Source organism: Martes martes (genome assembly GCF_963455335.1).
Source record: "Martes martes genome assembly, chromosome: 1".
Taxonomy (NCBI): Eukaryota; Metazoa; Chordata; class Mammalia; order Carnivora; family Mustelidae; genus Martes; species Martes martes.
The window spans coordinates 98,695,799-98,709,565 of NC_137888.1; positions in this window are offsets into that span (position 1 = coordinate 98,695,799).

Below are 13,767 nucleotides of genomic sequence, written 5' to 3' on the forward strand. Positions count from 1 at the left end.
CTTCCTCTTTCTAAAATTTAGGTTAAATTTTACTTAGATACATGTATTGTACATACATATAACTTTCCCAAACATTGTAAGAAAAAAATGTGTTTTCATAATTTTTAGTATTTACTCTTAAGTGTTTAGAATCAACGTTGACTTTATAAAGTCCCAACAAAGTCTAAGGTTATTCAGTATATCTTTCTTCTTCCCAAATAAGAATTTGTATGCCTTAGCTGTTTTCCAACCCCTCTTCAATCATCCTCTAAGCTTAAAGTTATATTTTTCTCATATTTAATAACCTTACCAATATTATTTGCTACATTTTTGGTTTGTGAGTACTTATAGCATCACACTCCTTTCCTTGAATTTTATTTATTTATTTATTTATTTAGCTGAAGAGAATCTTTTAGTAATGTGTTAGCAAGAATATTTCAATTATAAACTCTCAGCTCTTTTATTTTTTTTTATTTTTATCTTTTATTTATTTTATATTTTTTATTATATATTTATATATAATATATATAAATATATTTATATATATATATTTATATATATATATTTAAATATATATATTTATATTATATATTTATATATATTTATATATATAAATATATATATAAATAAATATATATATAAATATATATTTATATTTAATATAAATATATTTATAAATATATTTATATTATATATAAATATATATTATATATATATTTATTTATATATATAAATATATATATTTATATATATATATTTATAATATATATAATATAATTATATAATATATAATATATATATTATATAATTATATTATATATATATTATATATATTATATATATATTTTTATATATATAATATATTATATTATATATAATTATAATTATATAAATATATATATTTATATATATATAATTATTATATATTATATATTATATAATTATATTATATAATATATAATATATAATAATTATATATATAAATATATATATTTATATATATATAAATATATATATAATATATAATATAAATATATATTATATATTAAAATATATATATATTATATATATATAATATATATATTTATATATATTATATATATATTTATATATATATTTATAAATATATTTATAAATATATTTATATATATTATATATATATTTATATATATAATTATATATATTTATAATATAAATATATATAATATATTTATTATATATTTTTATCTTTTATTTATTTTATATTTTTTTTATCTCTATATTATCTCTTTTTCACTCTTGAGCAATAATCTAGATGGCTACAATAATTTCCTCTGGAATAAATGCAAATAATTGAAAAGTCCTTCGGAAAAAAACCTTTTAAATGGCTTTGAAAATCCTCAAAATGGTAAAAAAGAAAAAAAAATCCATAAAGTAAGAAATTGTGAAACAAAGGCAGACAAATATGGATCAAAACGATATGAGGAAAAAAAACATATGAGGATTATTTTATTTTTTTAAAAGATTTTATTTATTTGTTTGAGAGAGAAAGAGTGCGAGAGAGCATGAGAGAAGAGAAGGTCAGAGGGAGAAGCAGACTCCACAAGGAGCTGGGAGCCCAGTGCGGGACTCAATCCTGGAAGTCCGGGATCATGACCTGAGCCGAAGGCAGTCGCTCAACCAACTGAGCCACCCAGGCGCCCAAGGATTATTTTAAAGTGTCTCTTATTAATTTTGGAAAGGAAAATAACATTAAAAATAAATTATGGATGCATAATAATTCGAGCAAAGTCAGAGAAAAAAATGAAATAATTGGAATATTTTACTAAGGAATTGACCCAGTAGGGGCATCCAGGTAGCTTAATCAGTTAAGCATGGGGCTCTTGGTTTCTGCTAAGGTCATGATCTCAGAATCCTGAGATCAAGTCCCACATTGGATGCTGGGCTCAGCAGGGAGTCTGTTGAAGATTCTCTCTCTCTGTGCCCCCCCCACTTGCTCTCACTCTCTCAAATAAATAAATCTTAAAAAAGAAAAAAGAAAAAAAAAGAAACTGACCCAGAAGACTATAAAAGGATATAAATAGATGAAAATATGAAAGATAAGGGAAGCTCCAACATACACTTCATATAAGTTCAAGAAGTACAGGGTATAGGGAATGAGAAAGAGACTATTTGAGGTGATAATGTCTGATCATTCTGAATTCAAGAAGAAAACATATGTTGACTTTGTCACTATCTGTCATGGAGCTAACCTCTTGTGTTTTGGAATTTTAATTTTCAGTCTCACTTTGGGAATTTGTTGGAAATTTTCATGTTGTTGTTGGCATTTTTTAAAAAAGATTTTATTTATCTATTTGAAACAGAGAGAAAAAACACATGAGGGGTAGAGAGAGGCAGATAGAAAGGAAGAAGCAGACTCCCCGCTGAGCAAGGAGCCTGATATGGAGCTTGCTACCAGGACCTGGGATCATCACCCGAGCCAAGGGCAGAGGTTTAACTGGCTGAGCCACCCAGGTGCCCTCTCATTTTTGTTTTTTTTATTTATGTGTCTATTTATTTCTCTCCCCTCGGTTCTGACCTGTGTCTATGGTTTTACAGTTGTCTCTCTAATAGCTCATGGGTATGTACCTCAGAGACAAGTCTTACAGGAAATTCCTGAGCCTTTGCTTCCTGAAGTTACCTCAATTACAGTTTCTGAATCCATAGGCACTTTGGCCTGGGTCCTGATATGCCTCCTTTTTTTTTTTTTTTCCTTCCCTTGCTCCAAGCAGCAGCTCAGTAACAGGTACAAAGAGAGGTAGCCCTCAAAAGTTTTTAAATCACTGTTCTAAGTGTATCTTGCCTTGGTGTAATGCCATTAATAAGACTCCAGGCCCCATGTGAGCCACTCTGGTCCTTGTTACAACACAGAGTTGAACCCAGCCTCCTCTTCTTGCTTCCTGTTCTAGAGCTTGTTCCTAGAGCTCTGTGGATTATGCCTCTATATACTGAATTGTGTTTCTGTTATGTCTGTGAATCACAAAATTATCTTGAGGCAATGTTGATTTTAAATTTTTTAAGTTTTTTTAAATTTCTCTAGATTATCCTCTTTCTATTTTCCTCAGAAATGGGTAATTAAAATTAAAGAAACAGATTTTTATATGTGGGTAAGCCAATGCAGAAGACTAAGGAGAGGTAATATAAACCTAGACTTGTTTGCAAGTGTCTCTAAAATCATGTCCTGAAAAAGAAAAAAAATAAAACAAACTCTTATTCTCCTCTAGAAAACAAAAATAGAAAAAAAAATATAAATTATAGGTTAAGTTCTGCATTGCTTTTTGCTACAAAAAAAGATAATAAATGAAAATCTAGTCAATCTGTGCTGTAAGAAAAAATCTTAACTCTACTCAAAAATTTTGCAAATGAATTTATATTTATATGTTTTAAACCAGATAAAACATTTACCGTGGGTTTGTGTTACTTTAATGATTCTCTGCTTTAGCCAATTTTTTGATTATCTAGCTAGATACTCATTCCAATAGCTTTTATTATATTTCTGCTACCATCAGAAAAGCATTAGGAAGAAAATAAACTGGAGGATTTTGCTTCTTTATGAAGACAAATACGAGATGAAAATAATCTAATTTGGCAATAAAACCTTTTTTAACTTTTAATAAACTTCTTATTCCATTTCTATGTTCAACTATATCTCTTGAGAGGTGAAAGGCTGTCAGTAATGCGGTTCTCTTGACAAAGTATGGTTTTGGATTAGTCTGTGGAATTATGTGGTATGGGTCTAGGCAACATGAACTCAGAGAACAAATCACCCCATCACTTGGGAATCAGTACATAAGAGCAAGCGCCTTAGGATTCACAGACCTATACCTCTGGGGCTAATAATACATTATATGTTAATAAAAAAATAAAAATAATAAATAAATAAATAAATAAAAATTTAAAAAATAATAATAATAAAAGAGCAAGTGCCTCAAAATCCTGTGGAGGATTTGTGCCTTATTGCAGATAGAGTAAAATCCAGGCAGCTGTTCTCTCTAAAGGAGCACCACACTGCAGGCACTGGCTCATTGCCACAGGACACTGCATTGCAGGACACTTGAGGAAATGTCTTTATGACTATTATCTTTAAACTAATCTACACAGGATTTGGTAAAATATGTAGTAGTCCCTTGGAGATTTCAAGGAAGAGGAGGAGGAAGAGGGGAAGGAGGAAGAGGAAGAGAAAGAAGAAGAGGAGGAGGAGGAGGAAGAAGAAGAAGGAAAGAAGGAGCTTTTTTTTCTTTTTTTAAAGATTTTAGCTATTTATTTGAGACAGAGCATGAGAGAGAGGGAGGGAGAGAAGGAGCTCCAGTGCACCAGCGGGAGGAGGGGGGTGCATGGGGAGGGAGGAGCAGCAGAGGAAGAGGGAGAAACAGACTCCGTACTGAGCAGGGAATCCCCTGCAAGGCTTGATCCCAGGACCCTAGGATCATGACCTGAGTCAAAGGCAGACGCTTAACCGACTGAGCCACACAGGTGCCCCAAGAAGAAGGGGATTTAAAAAAAAAATTTTTTTAAGTAGGACTATTTATCTATATAAGTAAAACAAACTTGTTAATTTTTGTTGTAACAGGTTGTCGCATAAAAGACTACTAGTTTCAGAGATTCACTTATATCCGCAAAATAACTGACTTTAAAGGTATAGAAAGGATTTAAAACTCTAAAATCACTAGGCTTGTTCAACTGACATATAATGAAATAAGACCCCTTATGAGAACTATGACATTCTTTCCCTGTGCAAAAACTAATTCAGTATACATACATTTTTAAGCTTGCAAACAGAGATGCAGAAACACAGATGATGTTTAATGCTTCAGGGAGTCTCTTCTGTTGGCTACCGTGACTTACAGGATGAAAATTGAGGGAAAGACGAAGGAGGAAGCAGGGTAAACAACCTCTAGTTTTGATTCCTTCTTAGGCTGTGTAGACTGACCCAAATTTAGGAGCTTTGACCCATCAAATCTTCTAAATAGATAAACATTCCTTGAGATTATAAGACTGGATGTGATATGTAAACAAGGAATCTTGGAACACTACATCAAAAACTAATGATGTACTATACGGTGACTAACATAACGTAATAAAAAAATTAATTAATTAAAAAAAGAAAAACAAAACAAACAAAGTCTAAGGTGGAAATTTAAAACATTTCTGGAACTGATTTGGATTTCCTTTTGTGACCTCTCCACTCAATGCACAAAAATATCTTACACAATATCAAGAATAAACAATGGTGTAGAGAAATAGTTTCTACTTTGCTGCTGGTGGGAAGTATATTAGTGCACCTAGTAATAAAAAGTCAAGTTGAAAATACATAGCCCTTAATTCCAGTAATCTCACTCCTAGGCACATGTCCTGGAAAAACTTTCTCATGTGACCTCAGTGAGTCATTCACAAGAATGTTAATTACAACATTTACACATTCATTGAAAAATGGAATCAACTTGAACATTTATTATCAAAAGAATGGGTCAATAAATTCTGAACTATTCACAGTGGGGAATTATGCAGCAGCTAAAATGACTAAACTCGAAGTTGAAAAAGAGAATTTCCAAAATGAATAACTCTTAAGAATGTAAAAAACATGCAACACAGACATAAATATTATTTATACACAAACACATTACATATATCTTACACAGAAATATACAGTTTAAATGTGCACTATATAAATGTATATACATTTCTATGTACATATAGACTTACATAAAATATTACACACCATATTTAGGAGAATGATCATTCTAACAGAGGGGAAAAAAGAAAAGAGGGCTCAGAAATGAGTACACAAAAGGTTGAAACTACATCTCTGATGTTGTATTGCTTCAAAAGTATGAAATAAATATTAAAATAAATTTAGTAAACTTGTATTTAGCAAGCTTATAATGGGTTCTCACATTTCACTATATCATGTATTTTCTGTATAGGTGAAATACTTCATAATTATCAAATACAAACCATTACATATTTTTCCTAAATTCACAATTTAGCAAGCTCTTTAAGATACCTAAATATACACAGAAACAATAAAACAAACTAAATGACCAGGAGTCACTGTGTTAAGTCCCCATTTCTCCATAGCTCATATGGATTCTACCCCAGGAATTAAGATTTGCACTAGAATCCCTTCATTAATGTAATATTTTTTGGCATTCTAATCAATATCAGGTGCATACTTCCAAGATTGACTACTTGCTGAATCTTTTGATGAATAGAAGTATTCCAGGGGCAGTGCAAAGAAATTCAGGTTTTATTCATCTGGAGACAAAAAATAACTGGAGTCTTCCATTCATGGCCACCTTTGTCATATTGTAGATAGCTTTCAGGCAAGCAAAAGTAAAAATTTCCATTTTAGAAGAGAGAAAAGGGGAAGGTCATGAAACCAGGCTGTCAGGCTCCCCCAGCTCCTTCCTTCAGAAGAACAGAGAGAGGGCACCCCCACAACTGACATGTTTTCAGTCTACAGGGGATATCTCAGGTTGTTTGGGTTACTTAGGTTTATAACTAAAAAAAAAAAAAAAAATTAAAAAAAATTAAACTTGACTTAGAGAGACTTTTATCTGCTCTAGAAAATCATGAAGAGTAAATGATATTTCCCAGGCAACAGCTGTTTTTCTCCTCATTTCTCTAATATTCTTTTTTATTTGGGAAAATTTTTAAATCAACATTTCAATTAAACTTTAATACTCTCTGCATTAAACTAAATTGAGAGGATCTTGACTATGCTATTGGACATCTTATCTCCCTACTTTGGTATAGAATAGGCTTACTTCCATTTTTTTCTACTCATGCCTCAAATTTAACTATAATCCACAAAAGCAGAGATACAAATGTGTCCCTAATACTTTATTCCTCATATACATGATTTTAACTCTTTTCAACTGCTTTATTTACATAATACCTGAGATTATTTTCACAAGAACAAAGCCATTTTTAAAGCCCTGAAGATTCCACTTTAATAGCTCAGGGGGAAGCATGTTTTCAAAAGTATCAACAGGGAGAAGCTAATGGTAGATTACATACAGGGAATTAAACTGATTCCAGGTATAAGATGAATAGCAAGCTTTCACCTCCCAGATGTAACACTCACCTGCTGCATATTATGAGGGTCAAGAACTAAGGCTATTTAGATGACAGGCTTGCCCTGTATTCAGGTCTTTGGGACTTTCCACCCAGTCTGTCCTTCTGAGGTTGTAATGTCTCCTTGCTGGATCAAAAGAAGCTGAACTCAGCTATGTGGGGGCAACTCTCCTGAGCATTTCTCCTTTTTGACATAGAGGAGTTTGATTTAAGAAGAGAAAATGATACTGTGCACACAGGTTTAAGTTAGTTGTTGTACTTCACTTCCATTTCTCATAAGGCTAAATTCCTTGCTAACTCCAAGGCATAGGGGAGACTTTTTGCTGGGTTGTCTTTCAGGTTTCTTCTTGATTCCCTGGAATGCACCAGTAGAATTGAAGCAACATCGAGAGGTTCCATACAAGTACCAGCTTCCCTGTCATTTGTGTCACTGCTATCCCTTGATCTATAAAACTTAAACTTTTCGCAAGTACATAAGAATATCATTCTTTGGGACGCCTGGGTGGCTCAGTTGGTTAAACGGCTGCCTTTGGCTCAGGTCATGATCCCAGCATCCTGGGATCGAGTCCCACATCGGGCTCCTTGCTCCACAGGGAACCTGCTTCTCCCTCTGCCACTCCGTCTGCCTGTGCTTACTCTCTCTCTCTCTCTGACAAATAAATAAATAAAATCTTAAAAAAAAAAAAAAAGAATAGGAAAAAGATCTAATGAAAAAAAATGTCATTCTTGTTCTTCTTTGGAAAAATAAATGCTGACTTGGCCATTAAGTCAAAACATGTGTTACTAAGCGTGATAGAGAGTCAAAGAGGTCAACTGAATATTTAAAAGCACTTACTATATGTTTTGTCACTCAGTTTCCATGCAAATACTGTGAAATGTTACCATCTTTTTTGCAAAGCCATATTAAATAACTTGGCTAAGTGACACTTTATAACATGAAACGTGGATTAAGCATCCAACTATTTCCAACTATTTCCAACTACAAAACATTAATTTTTTCCATGCTGCTCTCCTTCTTGCAGCATGTTTTAGTGGTTAAAAAGCAAAAGAATTATATTCCCTTTTATACATTGATAAAATATGTAGTATGCTTACTAATGTAGTAGGTCTAAACTTTCTAAGACAGCATTCCATTCACCCTCAAAAAGGCTTACAGTCAAATTGAAATAAATAAGGTACAACTGTGATGTAGCACTGGTATCAGAGCTACCCACTGACTGAAAACGATTCTAAAAGTGGGGTTGATTAAAAACTCTGAAGTGAACCAATTGAGAGCAATCTAGGCACCTAAGATTTGGAGGAAGGAGATTCCTAGTTCCTGAGCCCTCTGAGAAATTAGCCCAATGTCTATATGAAATTTCCCCTAGAGACATTTGCCAGTTCCTAGCTGTGCATATCCAGTACAAAATGCCAAGACCAACCAAAAGCAGTTTCTAAGGGGCTATAAAAACAAGCAGAGTTTCTTGTAACTTCCAGTTCTTAGAAGACAAACATTGTAGTTCAAGGTTCACCAAGAAGGAGGGCAATTGACTCCAGTCCTGGTTGTCTATTAAGATCCCTGAAAGATTCTACCACAGGAGAAAGCACAAACTGAAAATAGACAGCCTCCCAAAAACTGACAAAACTAAGAGGTAAAATAGAAAACGCAAAATCTTGACGGAACGTTTTAGCAGTCCCCTCTCTGTTAATTGATAGAACAAACAGAAACAAATATACACAAAGTAAGTTTTCCAACTGCAATTAAATTGATCCAGAACTAAACAACAAAAAGATAATGAGATCATTTAAAATGAATAAAATACAAATATCATTTGGACTAAAACAAATTTAAATAGATAATTAGAAAATATTTTGAAAATATGACTAATTTCTACTAACAGAATGCAACACTTATGTAGCCTTAACTACATGAATTTTAGAAAGCTGAAATTCAGTGATCTAAGCTTCCATCTCAAGAAGCAAGATTTTTTTATCTTTTTACGAAAATATTTTTGAAAAGACCAGAGTTGTTATAAAACAAAAACCTCAGATACAATGGAAAAAAATTAACAAATGCAAAAATCAGTTGCTAAAAGGGAATAGCAGACTGATGACGAAAAAGAGAAAGGCAAATTACTAATATCAAAAATGAAGGACATTTTACCACAAGTTCTCCAAAAATTTAAAAAGGTAATAAAAATATATTATGAATAATGCTATGCTCAAAATATGATAGAGACTAAATAGATGAAGTCCTTAAAAAAAATAACTAGCCAAATCTGACACAAGGAGAAATAGGAAATCTGATTTGTTCTGTATCTTATCATGGAATTTAATCTGTATTTTAGAAACTTCTCATGAAGATAAGTGCATGCAATATTACTGGCAAATTCCTCCAAACACGTAAGGAAAAAATGAGACCAATTTTATACAAAATATTCTAGAAATTAAAAAACAGAAAACATTTACAACTTATTCCAGAAGGCTATCTTAACCTTAAACATAGAGATGAGAAAAATATAAAAGAAAAGAAAATTACAAACCAATGACATGAACATAGATGCAAAACTGCAAGATTATAGCAAATTAAGTTTCAATTTATGTAAAAGAAATAAGCCAAAATAAGTTTATATTAGAAATGTAAATTTGGTTTAAGATTTTCAAATCAAGCTATGTTGTGAGATTAATAGAATGAAGGTTAAAATATATGAGAATGTCAATCAATAAAAAGAATTAATAAATATTTACAATCTTCCAAGTTATAAATTTGCATCATGTTAGTAATAGAAAGGAACTTGTTTTCTATTAAAGGATATCCACAAACATCTACAGCAAACATTAAACTTAATATGAAATTTTTTAAATATCTTTTTTTAAGGTTTAATTATTTATTTGAGAGTGAGAGAGTGTGAGAGCATGAGCAGAGGGAGAGGAAGAGGGAGAAAGAGAAGCAGACTCACCACTTAACAGAGAGCCCTAAGCAGGACTTGATTCTACTTGAGATCCCACTTGACATCATGACCTAAGCTGCAGGCAGACACTTAACCCACTGAACCACCCAGATGTCCCTAAGATATCTTCCTAATTTTTAAGTTCTGCAATCAAACATAGAAGTCTATGCTATCTCTATTTCTAGTCAGCACTGTATTTGAGGTCTTGGAGAGTACATTAAGGCAAAAATAATAAATAAATAAATAATAAATGAAGGTATAGGGCTTTAAACAAAATCAATAATGTCATTATACATAGATGATAAGGTTATGTAAGTAGAATATTGAGAAAATCTCTAATTCAAGGGAATCCATAATTCAATATCCACTAGAATTGAGAAGGAAATTTTAGCAAAGTTACCATCCACAAGGTTGACACTCTAAGGTCAAGCTTATTTCTTTCTATATGTTAGTAACAACCAGGAAATATTTTTTAATTGATACTATTTTCAATATTCAAAAAATGCTAAATAAATAGAAACAGTCAGACAAATGTCATGGTCCTGTTCCTGATCAGAGGGGGACCCATTTAGTATACTATTAGCTGCTGGTTAGCCTTTAATGCTTTTAATAATGTTGAGGAATATTCCTCTATGACTTAGTTCACTGAGAGTTTTTATCAGCAATGTATGATGGATACCAAATGTTTCTTTCTTTCTGTATCTATTGAGAGGATCACATGAATTTTCATGTGTTTGTCAATGTGGTGAATTACACTTATTGATTTGTGAATACAAAAGCAATATTATGTTCCTGGGATAAAAGTTATTCGGTCATGATGCATTACCCTTTCTATATATTGTTGGATTCTATTTGCTAAAATTTTGTTAAGAATCTTTGCATCTGTGTGTTTGGAGGGAACTCTCATGGGTTTCTCTGTATGTCTCTAGAGTTCCTCTCTCCCACCTCTCCTCTCACGTACTTTACATTGCAATCTCTGGCATCCTTAGCTTCCCCAGATTTCTAGCTCTCTCTCTCTTCAATTAAGAAAGATCATGAGGTTTGGGTTTCCGCTCCCTGTGCAGAAACTTGGAAATTCTCCAGACAGCAAGCTGGGATAAGTGTAAGGCTCAACTCATTTGTTTCTAGTCTTTCAGGGATGGATCAATCTTCTATTGATTGATCATCGACATTTGACTGTCATTGTTTCATGTATTTTGTCCATTTTTCAGTTGTTTTGGGTGGGAGGGTAAACCCAGTTCCTATCACCTCAGGACTGAAGTAGAATGAGACTTTTTATACCATGTTTAATTTTATCCTACAATAGACATCCCATGATCCCTATCCTAGGAAAAGGTATCATTGGTCATACTAGAAACTCAGTGTTGTCCTTGATTCTTCCTATTTCCTCACTTGTACAATCCAGTGTGTCAAATTCTACCAAGTCTTCTCTATAACATGCCACCAGTGTATGGACTTTTTGCCACTAACATTGCCACCTCCATAGCCACCTCCATAACCTAAGTTACAAGGAATCTTCTAAACTACAGGGTAAATGTAGTTATGTCCACATTTATAATGGTCTATATAGCAGTGAAAACAAACTTCATGAGGGGAAGAAAAAAATAAGGAATCCAAATTTTGATAGAAAGGGAGGAAGACGAAAATTTCCCACTCTTTCTTCTCAATGTATTATTATGATCTGAACAGAATTTCCAAGTATCTAGCTACCAAGAATATTAGTTCAAAAATACTCCCTTTCATTTTATCCTCACTCTAGTTCAATTAGGGAAAAAATGGCTTGGGAAACAAGGACAAGAATAGTGCTGAACTTTCATCTTAGGTATGGAGAAATCTTTCTGCTATACATGGAATTACTTGCTTATAGTCGTAAGGTCAAAGGCACCTGCCAGTTACTCAACATGCTATTCATTCATTCATTTATTCATTCATTCATATAACATAGTCGGGTTTTCTTCTTTGAGCCAGGACCTTGCGTTCTAGGATCACAATTATAAATAAAAAACATTGTTCTCAACCAGTTCAACTTCTAATAATGAAAGTATGTATGTGAACATAGAAACAAAAAAACCTCTAGAAAGTTAATTTTTGGTGCTACTACTTTAAAAACATTACAGATCATCTCAAATTTCAAAACTTAAGGGTGCAGGACATGAAAACGCATTTCCATCAAGATCATCTTCTACCACAAAAGAACTCTTATCTAAGAACAGCAGTTTGGCAACTTTATAATCAAAATGACTAAAGTACCACTTATTACTGCTTTACATGAAAAAGACAATCAATAGAATACCTAACATCTTCTGTTTTAAGTCTTAGGGGGAAAGAAGCAAAACTGAAAGATAAGAAGTGATCGCTCATGGACATTTATCTACTTCAAACTTCAAAATCATATACATATGTATATAAATGCACTTACAGATTGCTTTCTGTACACAGCAAACAGATTTAAAAATACTGTATAGATTCATATAAAAATATATCACATTCTACCACCAGAAAAAGACATTTAACATAATAGAAAAGACATTTAGTTGCACAGTGATTCCAATTAAATAAAAATTAAATGTTTAAAAGTAGTTACAAAAGGTTTTATAGTCTCCACAAAGAAAATCATGTACTTTTTATTGAACTATGTAAATGTTTTAGTTTGACTAATATAATTAGATAATAAATTATATTTAAGTACTCAATGAAAGGCAAAGCCTCACCTGGCCCCCTCTTGTCAATTGTGTATCTAGCTCATGGAATAGTTTTATTTAAAAGTATATTGAAACATTCATTTTTTGACAGGGGGAGCCTGGGTGTCTCAGTCAGTTAAGCATCCTACTCTTGATTTCAGCTCAGGTCATAATCTCAGGATCACAAGTTTGACCCCTTATTGGGCTCTGTGCTCAGCAGGGAGCCTGCCTGGGATTCTCTCTTCCTCTTCCTCTGCCCCTCCTTCCTTCCCATTTTCCCTGCCCCAACACAGACAGACAGACAGACACACACACACACACACACACATTCTCTCTCTCTCCCAAAACAAAAAACCATTTATTTTTGTTTACATAAAGTATTCTAAAATTAATGTCTTTATACTTTGTGTCAATATTGTAAAGTAATATATGACCACTTTCACTATACAGAAAATAGAGCAAAAGCTGAAAATACATAAATATATATTAATATATTATATATAAATATAATATATATTATAAATATATATTAATATATTAAAAATGTATATGTAACCATATATGTAACCATATATATGGTGTATGTGTGTGTGTGTATATATATATACACACAAAAACTGAGTCATCCAATGTGTGTGTGTGTGTGTGTGTGTATATATATATATATATACACACACACGTGTATATGTATGTGTGTGTATGTATATGTGTGTATACGTATATGTATATGTGTGTATATATATACATATATATGTATGTGTGTGTGTGTGTGTGTGTGTGTATCTCCAATGTGTATGTGTGTGTGTATATATATGGGCCCAGCATGCTTCTGCTGTGCCACTCTGCTAGTGTGTGTGTATATATATGTATATATATACACACATTATATATACATGTACATATATATGTGCATATATATACATATATACACATATATATGTACATACACACACACACACATACACATTGGATGACTCAATTTTTGTAACATATTGAACATATAACACATTGAACTGATTAAGAGTAGCACTTATGGTGTCAACCAGACCTGGGGACTCATCTGGTTTGGTCACTTACCAGGT